Source organism: Eubalaena glacialis, chromosome 10 (assembly GCF_028564815.1).
Source record: "Eubalaena glacialis isolate mEubGla1 chromosome 10, mEubGla1.1.hap2.+ XY, whole genome shotgun sequence".
Taxonomy (NCBI): Eukaryota; Metazoa; Chordata; class Mammalia; order Artiodactyla; family Balaenidae; genus Eubalaena; species Eubalaena glacialis.
Window position 1 is genome coordinate 38,099,336 of NC_083725.1, and position 15,040 is coordinate 38,114,375.

General features: G+C 36.5%; 1 protein-coding gene across 4 annotated transcripts in view; it reads left to right on the forward strand.

Moving 5' to 3' along the window:
- MSANTD4 (Myb/SANT DNA binding domain containing 4 with coiled-coils) overlaps nt 1-3,424 on the forward strand; it is a 38,924-nt gene extending 35,500 nt beyond the window's left edge. For all 4 annotated transcript variants that reach the window (XM_061202609.1, XM_061202611.1, XM_061202607.1 and 1 more), the window contains exon 4: nt 2,877-3,424. The gene's annotated coding sequence lies outside the window, so the exon portion shown is untranslated. The remainder of the gene's footprint in view (nt 1-2,876) is intronic.
- The last annotated feature ends 11,616 nt before the right edge of the window (nt 3,425-15,040 follow it).

The window sequence follows — 15,040 nt, forward strand, 5'->3', positions numbered from 1 at the left end:
CCCTTTCCCCTTTGGTAACCATCAGTTTGTTTTCTATGTCTGTGAGTCTATTTCTGTTTTGTAAATAAGTTCATTTGTATCATTTTTTTTAGATTCCACATATAAACAATATCATATGATATTTATCTTTCTCTGTCTGGCTTACTTAGTATGATAATTTCTTGGTCCATCCATGTCGATACATATAGCATTATTTCACTTTTTTATGGCTGAGTAATATTCTATTGTGTATATACAACATCTTCTTTATCCATTCATCTGTTGATAGACACTTATGTTGCTTCCATGTCTTGGCTATTGTAAATAGTGCTGCTATGAACATTGGGTGCACAAAAACGCAACAGGGTAGAAAGCCCAGAAATAAACCCACACACCTATGGTCAACTAATCTATGACAAAGGAGGCAAGAATATACAATGGAGAAAAGACAGTCTCTTCAATAAGTGGTGTTGAGAAAACTGGACAGCTACATGTAAAAGAATAAAATTAGAACATTCTCTAGCATCATGCACAAAACTAAACTCAAAATGGATTAACGACCTAAATGTAAAGCCAGATACTATAAAACTCCTAGAGGAAAACATAGGCAGAATACTCCTTGACATAAATCGCAGCAATATTCTTTTGGATTTGTCTCCTAGAATAATGGAAATAAAAACAAAAATAAACAAATGGAACCTAATTAAACTTAAAAGCTTTTGCACAGCAAAGGTAACCATAAACAAAATGAAAAGACAAGCTACAGAATGGGAGAAAATATTTAAAACAATGAGACCGACAAGAGATTAATCTCCAAAATATACAAACAGCTTATACAGCTCAATATTGAAAAAACAAACAACTCAATCAAAAAATGAGCAGAAGATCTAAATAGACATTTCTTCAAAGAAGACATACAGATGGTCAAAAAGTACATGAAAACATGCTCAACATCACTAATTATTAGAGAAATACAAATCAAAACTACAGTGAGGTATCACCTCACACTGGTCAGAATGGCCATCATCAAAAAGTCTACAAATAATAAATGCTGGAGAGGGTGTGGAGAAAAAGGAAACATTCCCATTGTTGGGAATGTAAACTGGTACAGCCATTATGGAGAACAGTATGGAGGTCCCTTAAAAAAAAAAAAAAAACTACCATATGATCCTGCAATCCCATTCCTGGGCATATATCTGGAGAAAACCATAATTTGATAAAATTTTAGCACTTTTGATGTGGACCAAGATGTGAAAGACTGCTTTAGTAAGAGTAACGTTTCATTTTAACCAAAATGGTATTGGTAATATCTGTCTTCTCTACTTGTTAAAATATACATTAATAAATTGTGTGTGTGTTTTCTAAACATTCCCAGATTATTTGAGTTACTGCCAGATAAAGCCATGCTTTTCTGTCCTGAAAGAAAGGGGAATCTGGCATCTTTTGCTACTGTGATATATGTACTGGTACCAGAAATAGGAAAAACTCTAACAGGCATTTTCTTTTTGTATGCCAGAATTCATGTCCTCTTCCTGGGTTTATAGATTTTCTTCTAGAAATCACTACGTTTCCCATCTTCACAGTCCAAGTAAGGTTGACTTGACCACAAGCTCTAGGAGTGGGGTATGATATGTGCAAGCCTATCCCTATATTCCATTCTCTTGCTACAAGGTTGGTTCAGAGACAGGCACATAACTCATTCAGAGCCAATGAAACAGAAGAAGGTATTTGTTGAAACTTCTAAGAAAGAAACTTTCACTCTTCCCCTTGACATCTTAGCTTCCCATGGAGATGAGAGATCTGGAGATGTATAACGTCATTTTGCTATATTGAGTGGCACAGTTGGGAAGTCTCTGTATAGAGCTTATCAGGGAAGATAGAAATGAGAAGGTAAAGTTGAGCCCTTGATGAGATCACTTGAACTGTTGAATCAAACCTCACCTGATATTGAGGCTAATTCTGAATTTTCAATTTTATGAATCAGCAAATTTCTCCCTGTTCTGTGCTTTCCTAGATTCTGCATTTGTCTATTTGGCATACATTCATTGCAGGGTCAATTTGTGGCCTCTCTGGCTAGGTAGAGACTGCTCCTCTCAGGAATAGCCAATTCTTAGAGATAGCCTGCAGCATGCATTTCATATGCAAACCAACCAATCTTGAGTCTATATGCCCCAGCCACTCCCTTTATCAAACTATAATATAACAAACCAATATTTCCTCAGCCTTAAATCAACCCAGGACCAGGTATGCAACATTTTTTTTTTCACATCTTTATTGGAGTATAAATGCTTTACAATGTTGTGTTAGTTTCTACTGTACAACAAAGTGAATCAGCTATATGTATACATATATCCCCATATTTATTAGACAACTTTCTTCTCTTATACCCTTCTCTCCCTCATTTCCTCCCCCTTTTTCTTTCCCTCCCTTCATTCAATATTTATGAAGTGTTCCTGAGTGCCTGTGCTGGCACAAATGTTACAAAATTGTATGAGACAGTTCCTACCCTTGAGTGTGTAGCAATGAATACATTTGGAGTAGACAGATGATAAGTAATCTGATAGAAGCATGTACAAGATTTAGTGGGGCCTGAGGAAGGGAGTGATCAGTTTTTCTTAAGAGTGGTGTTCAGGAAGTTTCCTAAAAGGAGTGGGTACTAGGTAGAATTTGTTACCAAAGGCAAAAACAGAGCAGAGAAGAGTTTTCAGTCAGAGGGTACTGCATGGACAAAGACTCAGAAGCTTAACTCTTGTCATGCTTAGGTGTGGACAAATGATTTTCTATGGCTGGAGCATGGGATGTGACACTTGGTATGGTGCAAAATTTAATGACACACCAAAAACTAAGTAATAGATAAATTTATTTTAATGCAGTATTTTTTTTTTAAATTCATGCAGGGCTTCCCTGGTGGCACAGTGGTTAAGAATCCGCCTGCCAAGGCAGGAGACACAGGTTTGAGCTCTGGTTCAGGAAGATCCCACATGCCGTGGAGCAACTAAGCCCATGTGCCCCAACTACTGAGCCTGTGCTCTAGAGCCTGAGAGTCACAACTACTGAGCCCGTGTGCTGCAACTACTGAAGCCCGTGTGCCTAGAACCTGTGCTCCACAACAAGAGAAGCCACCGCAATGAGAAGCCCACGCACCACAATGAAGAGTAGCCCCTGCTCGCCGCAACTAGAGAAAGCCTGCGCACAGCGATGAAGACCCAACACAGCCAAAAATAAAATAAATTAAATAAATTTAAAAAATAATTTTAAAAAATTCATGCAAAACTCTTGATAAACAAAATATGAAAATTTGAAAACTTAAAAATTGACATAGTAAAACAAATGGTACCTTGTTACCCTGCAAAAGAAGTTTCAGTAAGCTGAAGTTAATTAAAAATTACTGAAGATGTTTACTTATTTTAAAAAAGTGTCAAAAATGTCAATTCTCTCAATTGAAAAGAAGATAAAGAAGTTAATTTTGAAAGTACTATGAGTTTGCTTTCATTAAAGCCAAGAAAGTAAAAAGGTAATACATTTTGTTTTGGTATAAATAAAATATTTAAACCTAAAATAATATTGTTGGTTTAATACATCTATTTTTTAAATTTTCAATATTTTTTCAACTACCTTAATATTCTATAATAAAAGCTAACCATTACAAACAAAAAACACGTATATAAGGACATTTTTTCTTTTACTTCACAGTCTCATATGGCTTGACATGGAACTCTCTGAATATTATCTTTGTTTAAAATTTTGATGTTTTATCAAAATGTTTTGTAGTAATTTTGATTTTTAAAAGAATATTGCAATAAAATATTATTTAACTTGATTACCGAGTTATTTGATTTCTGCTTAATTTTTGCTCTTAAAACAATTGTCTCACTGGTCTTACTCTAATATTGGCCTTGCAAAAGGAGTTAGATTCATTTAAAGACATAACACATTCTTACTGTTCATACCCACTACAAACTGCTTTTTGATGAGTGAATTTAAACTGGTAATACTTAACTGAAACTTACAACCATTGCGTTAGAAAAACTTAACAGTCTTCCTTCTATGTGTCCCTCTTACTCCTCAGACAGGACACTTCACTTCTGACACTTCTGGTCACCAACTATGTGGGTCTTTTTTTCCCAACACCAAGCAATTCTCCACAACACCAGCTGGTGTCCTATAATTTAACTCAAAATTTTAATTTAATGGCTCAGTCCCATAAGACTGTTCCCACCCCACTTCAGATGCCAATGGCAAATAGTAGATTCCCAAGTTATTCACAACTTCTTTTTTTTTTTTGGCTCCATTGGGTCTTCATTGCTGCGCATGGGCTTTCTCTAGTTGCAGCAAGTGGGGGCTACTCTTCGTTGCAGTGTGCAGGCTTCTCATTGGGGTGGCTTCTCTTGTTGTGGAGCATGGGCTCTAGGTATGCAGGCTTCAGTAGTTGTGGCACATGGGCTCAGTAGTTGTGGCTCACAGGCTCTAGAGCGCAGGCTCAGTAGTTGTGGTGCATGGGCTTAGTTGCTCTGTGGCATGTGAGATCTTCCCAGACCAGGGCTCAAACCCATCTCCCCTACATTGGCAGGCGGATTCTTAACCACTGTGTCACCAGGGAAGTCCCAAGTTACCCACAACTTCTGTCAGACTTGGCTACAAATGAGAGCTTCCCATTACCTGCTCCTCATTGGATTTCATAATTTGCTGAGCAGCTCACAGACCTCAGGGAAACACTTTACCTTTACCAGTTTATTAAAGGATATGATGAAGAATACAGATGAACAACCAGATAAAGAGATACAAAGGACAAGGTCTGGGAGGGTCCTGAGTACAAAAGCTTCTGCTCCTGTGGAAGGTGCATCACCCTCTCAGTGTATGGATGTTCACAGAACTGGAAGCTTTCCAAACCCCATACTTTTGGGATTTTTATGGAGGAGTTATCACACAGGCATGATGGACTATTAACTCCATTCTCAGCTCTTCTCCCTTCTCAAGAAAATAAGGGGTGGGGCTGAAAATTCTAAGCTTCAAATAATGGTTTGGTCTTTCTGGTGAATGGCCATTCATCCAGGAGCTGTCCAGGAGCCCACACAGAGTCTCCTCATTAAAATAAAAGACACCCCTATCACTCAGGAAATTACAAGGGTTTCAGGAGCCCCATGCCAGAAATGAGGATGATGACAAAATATATATTTATTATAAACCACAATATCATACCATTATGTAAAAATCAGGCTTATATACATAGCTCCACCCTCCAGAGAGCCTGCATTAGCTTCTAGACAAGCCTCACCTACCAGGGGGCAGACACCAGTTGTGAGAAAACAACAGCTCCACAGTCTCTGGGCCTGTCTCCCCTTCAACCAGCAGGCCAGATCCTGCACTGAGATAGTTTGGGCCCTGGCCCTACACACTAGCAGGCCACCACAAGCTTCAGGACACCCCAGAACCCACACCCAACTGTGTCAGAAACATGCCCTACTCACCAGTGATCTAACACCAACTCAGGGATCCCTGGGTGCTGCAATCAGACTCCAGGACCCAGCTCTGCCTGCTAGTAGGCCAGCAGTAGCCCCAGGAAATGGCTTTCTGATTAGTGGGTGAGCAACAGCCCTAGAGTCTCTAGCTTCTAGACAAGACTCGACTACCAGGGGGCAGACACCAGTCATAAGAAAACAACAGCTCCACAGCTTGTGGACCTGCTCCCCCCCACAACCAGCAGAAGAACACATGCAGCTCTCACAGGAGGAATCCCTAGAGCATATAGCTCAAGTGATGAGAGTGGAAGGATGCATAAGGATGCATAGGACGTCTCCTACAAAAAGCCACTTTTCCAAGGTTGGGAAATGTAAACAACCTACCAGATACATAAAAAGAAAAACAGCAACTTAGGCAAAATGAGGTGGCAGAGGAACATGTTCCAAATGAAGGAAAAAGATAAAACCCCAGAAGAACTAAGTGAAATGGAGATAGGCAATCTACCAAAGAAAGAGTTCAGAGTAGTGATTATAAAAGATGATCAAATAACTTGGGAGGAGAATGTATGCACAGAGTGAGAAGTTGGAAGTTTTTAACAAAGAGTTAGAAAATATAAATAACAATAAAACAGAGATGAAGAATACAATAACTGAAATGAAAAATACACTGAAAGGAATTGACAGTAGACTAAATGATACAGAGGAGCAGATCAGCAAGATGGAAGACAGAGTAGTGGAAACCACTGATGCTAGACAGAAACAATAAAAAAGAATGAAAAGAAATGAAGACAGTTTAAGACACCTCTAGGACAACATCAAACACACTAATATTTGAATTATAGGGGTCCCAGTAGGCGAAGAGAGAGAGAAGGGGCTGAGAACATATTTAATAGCTGAAAACTTCCCTAACCTGGGAAAGGAAACAGTCATACAAGTCCAGGAAGCACAGAGAGTTCCATATAGGATTAACCCAAAGAGAACTACACCAAGACACATTGTAATCAAAATGACAAAAATTAAAGATAAACAGAATATTAAAAGCAGCAAGGGAAAAGAAACAAATAGCATACAAGGGAACTCCCATAAGGCTATCAGCTGATTTTTCAGCAGAAACTGCAGGCCTGAAGAGAATGGCATGATATATTTAAAGTGATGAAAGGGAAAAACCTATAATCAAGAATACTCTACTCAGCAAGGCTCTCCTTCAGATTTCATGGAGAAATCAAAAGCTTTACAGACAAGCAAAAGCTAAAACAGTTCAGCACTACAACCAGCTTTACAAGAAAAGTTAAAGGAACTTGTCTAAGTGAAAAAGAAAAGACCACAACTAGAAACATGAAAATTATGAAAGGAAAAATCTCATCAGTAAAAGCAAACATACAGTAAAGGTAAGAAATCATCCATGCACAAATCTAGTAGGAAGGTTAAAAGTAGTAAAATCATCTGTATTCACAATAAGAAGTTAAGTGATATACAAAACAATTAGATGTAAATCACACTATCAAAAACAGTAAATGTGAGGGGAGAAGAGTACAAAGGCAGGGTTGTTAAAAATGCTTTTGAAATTAAGAGATAAGCAACTTAAAACAATCCCATATATATATAGTTTGTTATATAAAAACCTCATGGCAACCACAAACCAAAAATCTATAATAGATATTACACAGAAAAGAAAAAGGAATCCAGACATAACACTAAAGATAGTCATGAAATCACAAGAGAAGAGAATACAAGAAGAAGAAACAAAAAAGACCTATAAAACCCCCAAAACAATTAAGAAAATGGCAATAAGAACATACATATCAATAATTACTTTAAATGTAAATGGACTTAATGCTCCAATCAAAAGACAGAGTGATTGAATGGATATAAAAACAAGACCCATATATGTGTTGCTTACAAGAGACTCACTTCAGATCTAAAGACACACACAGACTGCAAGTAAGGAGGTGGAAAAAGATATTCCATGCAAATGGAAATCAAAAGAATGCTGGAGTAGCAATACTTGTCTCAGACAAAATAGATGTTAAAATAAGACTGTTATAAGAGACAAAGAAGAACATTACATAATGATCATGGGATCAATATAAGAAGAAGACATAACAATTGTAAATATATATGCACCCAACATATGAGCACTTCAATACATAAAGCAAATATTAATGGACATAAAGGGAGAAATTGACAGTAACACAGTAATAATAGGGGACTTTAACACCCCACTTACATTAAGGGACAAATCATTCAGAGAGAAAATCAATAAGGAAACACTGGCTTTAAATGACACATTAGACAAATGGACTTAATAGATACATATAGAACATTCCATCTAAAAGAAGCAGAATACACATTCTTCTCAAGTGCACATGGAACATTCTCCAGTATAGATCACATGCTAGATCACAAAACAAGCATTGGTAAACTTAAGAAAATTGAAATCATATCAAACTAGAAATCAACTACAAGGAAAAAACTGCAAAAAACCCACAAAACACTTGGAGGCTAAATAATATTCTACAAAACAACCAACAGATCACTGAAGACGTCAAAGAGGAAATTTTAAAAATCTAGATATAAATGAAAACAAAAACATGATCCAAAATCCATGGGATGCAGCAAAAGCAGTTCTAAGAGGGAAGTTTATAGAGATACAAGCTTACCCCAGGAAACAAGAAAAACTCAAATAAACAACTTAACCTTACACCCAAAAGAACTAGAAAAAAATAAGGCCCAAAGTTGGTAAAAGGAAAGGAATCATAAAGATCAGAGCAAAAGTATATGAAATAGAGACTAAAAAAAAAAAAAAAATAGAAAAGATCAATGAAACTAAGAACTGGTTCTTTGAAAAGATAAACGAAATGGATAAACCTTAAGCCAGACTCATCAAGAAAAAAGAGAGAGGGCCCAAATCAATAAAATTAGAAATGAGAAAAGTGTAGTTACAACAGACACCAAAGAAATACAACAGATCATAAGAGATTACAATGAACAACTATATATCAATAAGATGAATAACCCTAGAAGAAATGGAAAAATTCCTAGAAATGTACAAACTCCAAAGACCAATTACCAGTAATGAAATTGAATCAGCAATAAAAAAAAATCCTAACAAACAAAAGTCCAGGACCAGATAGCTTCAGAGGTGAATTCTACCAAACATTTAGAGAAGTGATAACACATATTCTTCTCAAACTGTTACCCCAAAATGCTTCCCAACTCATTCTACGAGGCCAGCATCACCTTGATAACAAAACCAAAGATATCACACACACAAAAATAAAATTACAGGCTAATTCACTGATGAACATAGATGCAAAAATCCTCAACAAAATATAGCAAACAGAATCCAACAATACATATAAAGGATCATACACCATGCTTAAGGGAGATTTAACCCAGGGATGCAAGAACGACTTAATATCTGCAAATCAATGTGACACACCACATTAAGAAATTGAAGAATAAAAACTATATGATCATATCAAGAGATTCAGAAAAAGCTTTTGACAAAATTCAACATCCATTTATGATAAAAACTCTCCAGAAAGTGGGCATAGAGGGAACATACCTCAACATAATAAAGGTCATATATGACAAGCTCACAACTAATATCATACTCAATGGGGAAAAGCTGAAAGTATTTCCTCTAAGATCAGGAACAAGACAAGGATGCCCACTCTTGACACTTTTACTGAATATAGATTTGGGAGTCTTAGCCATAGCAATCAGACAAGAAAAAGATATTAAAAAATACAAATTAAAAAGAAAGATGTAAAACTGTCACTCTTTGCAGATGACATGATTCTATACATAGAAAATCTTGAAGACTCCATCAGAAAACTATTAGAGCTCATCAATTAATTCAGTAAAGTTGCAGGACACAAAATTAATATACAGAAATCTGTTGCATTTATATATGCTAATAACAAACTCTCAGAAAGAGAAATTAAGGAAACAATCCCATTTACAATCACATCAAACAGCATAAAATTCCTAGAAATAAACTTGTCTCAGGAGGTAGAAGACCTGTATTCTGAAAACTATAAGACACTGATGGAAGACATTGGAGATATGTTCATGAGTTGAAAGAATAAATATTGTTAAAATAGCCATACTACCCAAGACAATCTGCAGATTCAATGCAATCCCAATCAAGTTACCAATGGCATTTTTCACAGAACTAGAACAAATAATTTTGAAATTTGTGTGGAAACACAAAAGACCCCGGATAGCCAAAACAATCTTGAGAAAGAACAACAGAGATGAAGGAATCATGCTCCCTGACTTCAGATTAAACTGCAAAGCTACAGTAATCAAGATAGTATGGTACTGGCACAAAGAAAGACACAAAGATCAATGGAACAGGATAAAAAGCCCAGAAATAAACCCACACAGTTATGGTCAATTAATCTATGACAATGGAGGCAAGAATATACAATGGAGAAAGACAGTCTCTTCACTAAGTGGTGCTGGGAAAACTGGACAGCTACATGTAACATAATGAAATTAGAACATTCTCTAGCACCATACACAAAAATGAACTGAAAATGGATTAATGACCTAAATGTAAGATCAGAAAACATAAAATTCCTAGAAGAAATCATAGGCAGAATGGTCTTTGACATAAATTGTAGCAATATTTTTTTTGGATCTGTCCCTTAAAGCAAAGGAAATAAAAGCAAAAATAAACAAATGGAACCTTATGAAACTTAAAAGCTGTTGAACAGCAAAGGAAACCATTGACAAAACAAAAAGACAACCTACTGAATGGGAGAAAATATTTGCAAATGAAATGACCAATAAGAGGTTAATATCCAAAATATATAAAAGGTCTTAAACTCAACATCAAAAAACCCCAAACAACCTGATTACAAGATGGGTAGAAGACCTGAGTAGACATTTTTCCAAAAAAGACACACAGATGGCCAAAAGGCACATGAAAAGATCCTCAACATCATCAATCATCAGAGAATGCAAATAAAAACCATGATAAGATATCACCTCATATCTGTTAGAATGGCTGTCATCAAAAAGAACAGAAGGATATATTGTATATCACAGGAATATAGCCAACAGTTTATATGAACTATGGAATACAATTTTTAAAAATTGTGAATCACTTTGTTGTGCACCTGAAACTTATGCAATATTGTACATTAACTATACCTCAATTTTTAAAAAAAAGTTAAAAAATAAAAAATTAGGCTTAAATAATTTTTCTACTGTTTATTGTATAACAGAGAATCACAGAATTTTAGAATTTTTGATCTATAGCACAAGTACAGAGAGTAAACTATATGAATGAATTGAGAGCCTTTGTTCTTTATCTCATTTATTGTTAACTAAGAAGTAGACTTTGAAATTACTGTTGATGAGCTTGTAAATCCATGGAAAGCTAGGGGCTTATGCAGATAGATTTCAAGGGGTGTTTGTGAACCACCTTAAATTTTAGGCAAACTTTTTTTAGATATGTACATGTGCATGATGTTGATCTGATTCTGTACTCACTCTCCATTTTAATTTATTTTTCATAAGCTATAATTTTCTGGCAATTATAAATTCCATTCATTCACTCAGTAATTTGAATCAGCATTTTTAATGTGTCAATTACTATATTTGTGGTTATGGTTATATTTTAAGTGGTTTTCTTGTATATAGCTGTGTACAGATAGTATAATGCTGAGTATTGCTTTTTCCTCTGATCCTCAGTCTCTCTCTACCTTTAATGGATGTATTTAGACCATTCACATTGGCTATAAATATTAGCATGGTCATATTTAAATTTATCATTTTGCTAGCTGTTTTCTATTTGTTGATTGGTTCTGTGTTCCTTTTTATTTCCTTTCCTGCCTTCTGTTGTATTATATTTTATAATTCAATTTCAGCTCCAGTAATGGCTTATTAGTTATACATTTTTTTAAAAAGTAAATTTTTCTCGTAGTGTTTCACCTAGGATTTACAATATACGCCTTCAATTTATCAAATCTACATTCAAATACTATTATAGTATTTCATGTGCAGTGTAAGAAACTTCACATAGTGTACTTTCAATTTTGCCTTCCCTTCCTTTGTCATTATTGTCATTAATTTTACATTTTCATGTATTTTAAGCCCCTTCATTTCCTTGCCACATGGCTGTTCACAAGATGGCATTCTTTCAGGCCAGCAGCAGTGCATCCCTCTTTCTTCTTTTTTACCTCTAGACCTCCTTTTAAGAACTCACTTTATTAGGTCAGGCCCACCCATAATAAGCTCCCTTTTGATGAAATCAACTGGTTAGGGATCTTAATGACATCTGAAAAAAATCCATTTTCCCATATAATGTATCATATTCAAAGGCCTGCAATTAAGAAGAGATTATACAAGAGCTTGCCTCATTAGGGGCCATCTTAGAATTTTGTCTAATGCATTTATTTAAAGACCCTGTGTTATAGTTCCAGCAGCTGGGTATGTTTCTGTTTATTAGTTTATTTCTTGATGATGGGCTTTTTTTGTGTGTGTGCCTTGTAATTTTTGATTAAGTACTGGAAGTTGGAAGCAGAAGAACAGGAGAGACTGAAGTGAGTAGTATTTACATGTGTAAATGGCACTTCTTTTTTTTGTTCAGGACTTTGTTTTGGGGGTGTTGAGTAAATCTAGTTAGGAGTTGTGCTGGATTTTGTTGTCGTTAGCATTACCTTCAGTATACCATAGGTTTCAAAGTCATCTAGTTGTGGGCTGCTGTTACCCTGTGCTTAATGTGGAGACTGAGGTGCAAGAGGGTTTTTCTCAGTGTTCTTGTTCCTCCCATAAGCTTGCAGCCATTCCTTCACACTTTTACCACTGTAGAGACCTCTCTCCACACTCTTATCCCTCCGCCCCTCCGCTCAGTAGTAGACAGCTGTTGCTTGTTAATCAGTATCAGGCTTGTCATGGGAGCAAATTGGAGTTTCTGTTATGCTTGTCTAGCATCAGTCATAGGCAGGCAGTTTTTACTTTGGCATTGAGAGTGAGACTTTCTCAGTATTCCTACCCTTCCATCTCTTAGAATCAAAGCTGCAGTCTATTTTGGGTGAGAAATTCCTGCCTCTTGCCAGTAGCAGTAGATGTCTGCAGAGTGTTGGTGTAGAATCTTGGGCCCATGACAGTTTCCTATGCCTCCTCAGGGGGGCTTCAGTTAGTTCAGTTATTCAATTATTTCTCCAAAAGCAATAATTCTTTGTTTGATGGAGACAAAAGGATTTGCTGCTCCTCCTCCAGTAGCTTAAGACTTTTGATTTGTAGAACAAAAGGGTCTGGGAGGCCATGTGGGACATATTAAGTGTCCCGCAGTAGGTGCTATTCACCTCATGCATACCTGCTCCACCAAAGGAGTCTCCCACCCTGGCCCCAATCTTTCTTCTGAGCACTCAGTGAAGGGTCATGAGAAAGAGATTGCAAGTAAGTTTGAATTCTCTTGGTTCAGGGTCCTCGGCTATTTCAAACTGACATACTAGCCAACACTTGGCCTTTAAGAATGTCTTGACATTTAAGCTGAATTCTTCTTACCCACTTGTGTTGGTAAGAACAGTGTTACATCCTCTCTGCTGTACTAAGTGTGAAACTGTTTCTGTATCCCATCACTCCCTGAAGGGATTTGTCCTTTTTCCAAATTCAGTTTAGTTGGATGCCATGAGAAGTTTTCTGACTCGCACAAAAAAAGTTATGATTTTATTTTTTTGATTATTTGGCTTTTTCTTGTTAAGGTGAAAGTGACATTTTTGCAGCTTTCTATCCTAGGTAGAAGCAGAAGTCCAAGGATATAGAGATAAAATAAATATAGTTTTGTTTATTGAGCTCTTGTTACCAGATGCTGTGATAAGCAATTTATGAACATTAATTCTCCACAGCAACATCAAATGCTAGGTATTCTTGTTTCTATCTTACATATGAAACAACTGGCTTTTTTCCAGAGGTTAGAGAGTAAATGCCCAAAAAAAGGATTTATACTTAGTTCTGTCTGACTCTAAAGCTAATTCCAGTACTCATTGTTGCCTCTGGAACCAAAGAGTCTAGAAAGATAAAGTGAAGAAGTTTATTAAAAAACCCATGTAACAGTGGTATAAATGCTGTTATAGAGGCACACACAGTACATAGGGAAACAAAAAAGAGGGATCTCCAAATTGAGAGAATCAGGAATGTCTACCCAAAGATATGATTTCCAGAATGCTTCTTGTTGGATGAGTAGGAATTAGGCACAAAGGGACACATGATATATGCCACACTTTGTGCCCACTCAGCTTCTTTTGAATATCTTCTTACATTTATTTTCCACAGTATGCTTCCCTAAAGTGGAAGCCAGTATTTGGTTTCCCTGTCTCCCTTGTGCAAAAGGAAGGAGAGAACTGAGTTATCATCTAAAACCACCAGTTAGAATTCATGCCTGCAGTTTTGATTGGAAAGAGGCCATGCATGGAGCCCATTTCCTGAGAAGGTGGCAGAGTATGCTGGGAGGCACCCCACCTTCAGAGGCAGTAGAAAACAGAAGTCTTAACAGCAGTGTCCCTTGTTCAGTGTCCTTGTTCTGATATATGTGTCCACTGGTAGTTAGGGGCAGATCAGTGATATAACTTAGGCATTGTTCTTGGCTGCTTTGCCTTCATGTCTGACTCTCTGTGTTTTCCAGAGAGTCTGTGAATTCTCTAGTATTCATTAATAAATTCACTTTTTGCTTAACCAGACGAAAGTGGTTCTGTTGGTTATAGATAGGAATCGTTTTTGAAACAGACACATTTCAGGTAGAGGTAATATTTGGCAAGACTTAGAAGGGAAAGAACATGAAGCATTCTGAAAACTAGAGCTGTGATAGTAATTTGGCATTAATGGAATGAAAAGTGGGTGAGGGAATGTAATGGAGATGTTGATAGGCCTCATATAATGGATGTTGAGTTATTTTAATCAGGAAGGTGACAGGATCATATTTGTGTTTTAGAAAAATCTCTCTGGCAGCCATGTAGAAATGGACTAGAGGGGGATATAAGTGAGAAAAGAAGCGAGGAAACCTATTAGGATACAACTGTAGTAGTTACAGTGAGAGACTGAGTCCTTGATTAAGTCAGTCATTGTATGGATGAAGAGCATGGGACAGAATAAGGAGATATTTAGGACATACAAGAAATTTAAGATGTTGATTAATTATATGTGAGAATGATGAAGAAAAGTGGTTCTGGAATGATTCTCATGTTTCTAATTTGGGAGATTAGGTAAATGTTAGTGCCACTCACTGAGACAGGGAATATAAAAGGAGGTAGGAATGTATAGTGAAAGTTTGACAAGTTGCAATTAAGTCAAAAAGAGATAACCACTAGAAAACTGGATATGTGAGACTAGAATGGAAGATAAAGATTTCTGAGCTAATAATGTATAGGTGATTGTAGACATCTTAATGATGGTGAGATCAACAAGGTGGTTTATGTCCTGAGAAGAGAAAGGGGAAGAGGATACAACCCTGGGTATATCAACATGTAAGGTTTGGTTGGAGGGAATAATGAACATAAAATAGACTGAGAAGGAATAAACAGGAGATTAGGGGGAAAACTGAAAAGTAAAGAGATCAATTGGTTTAGATCCACATTAAAAATTTT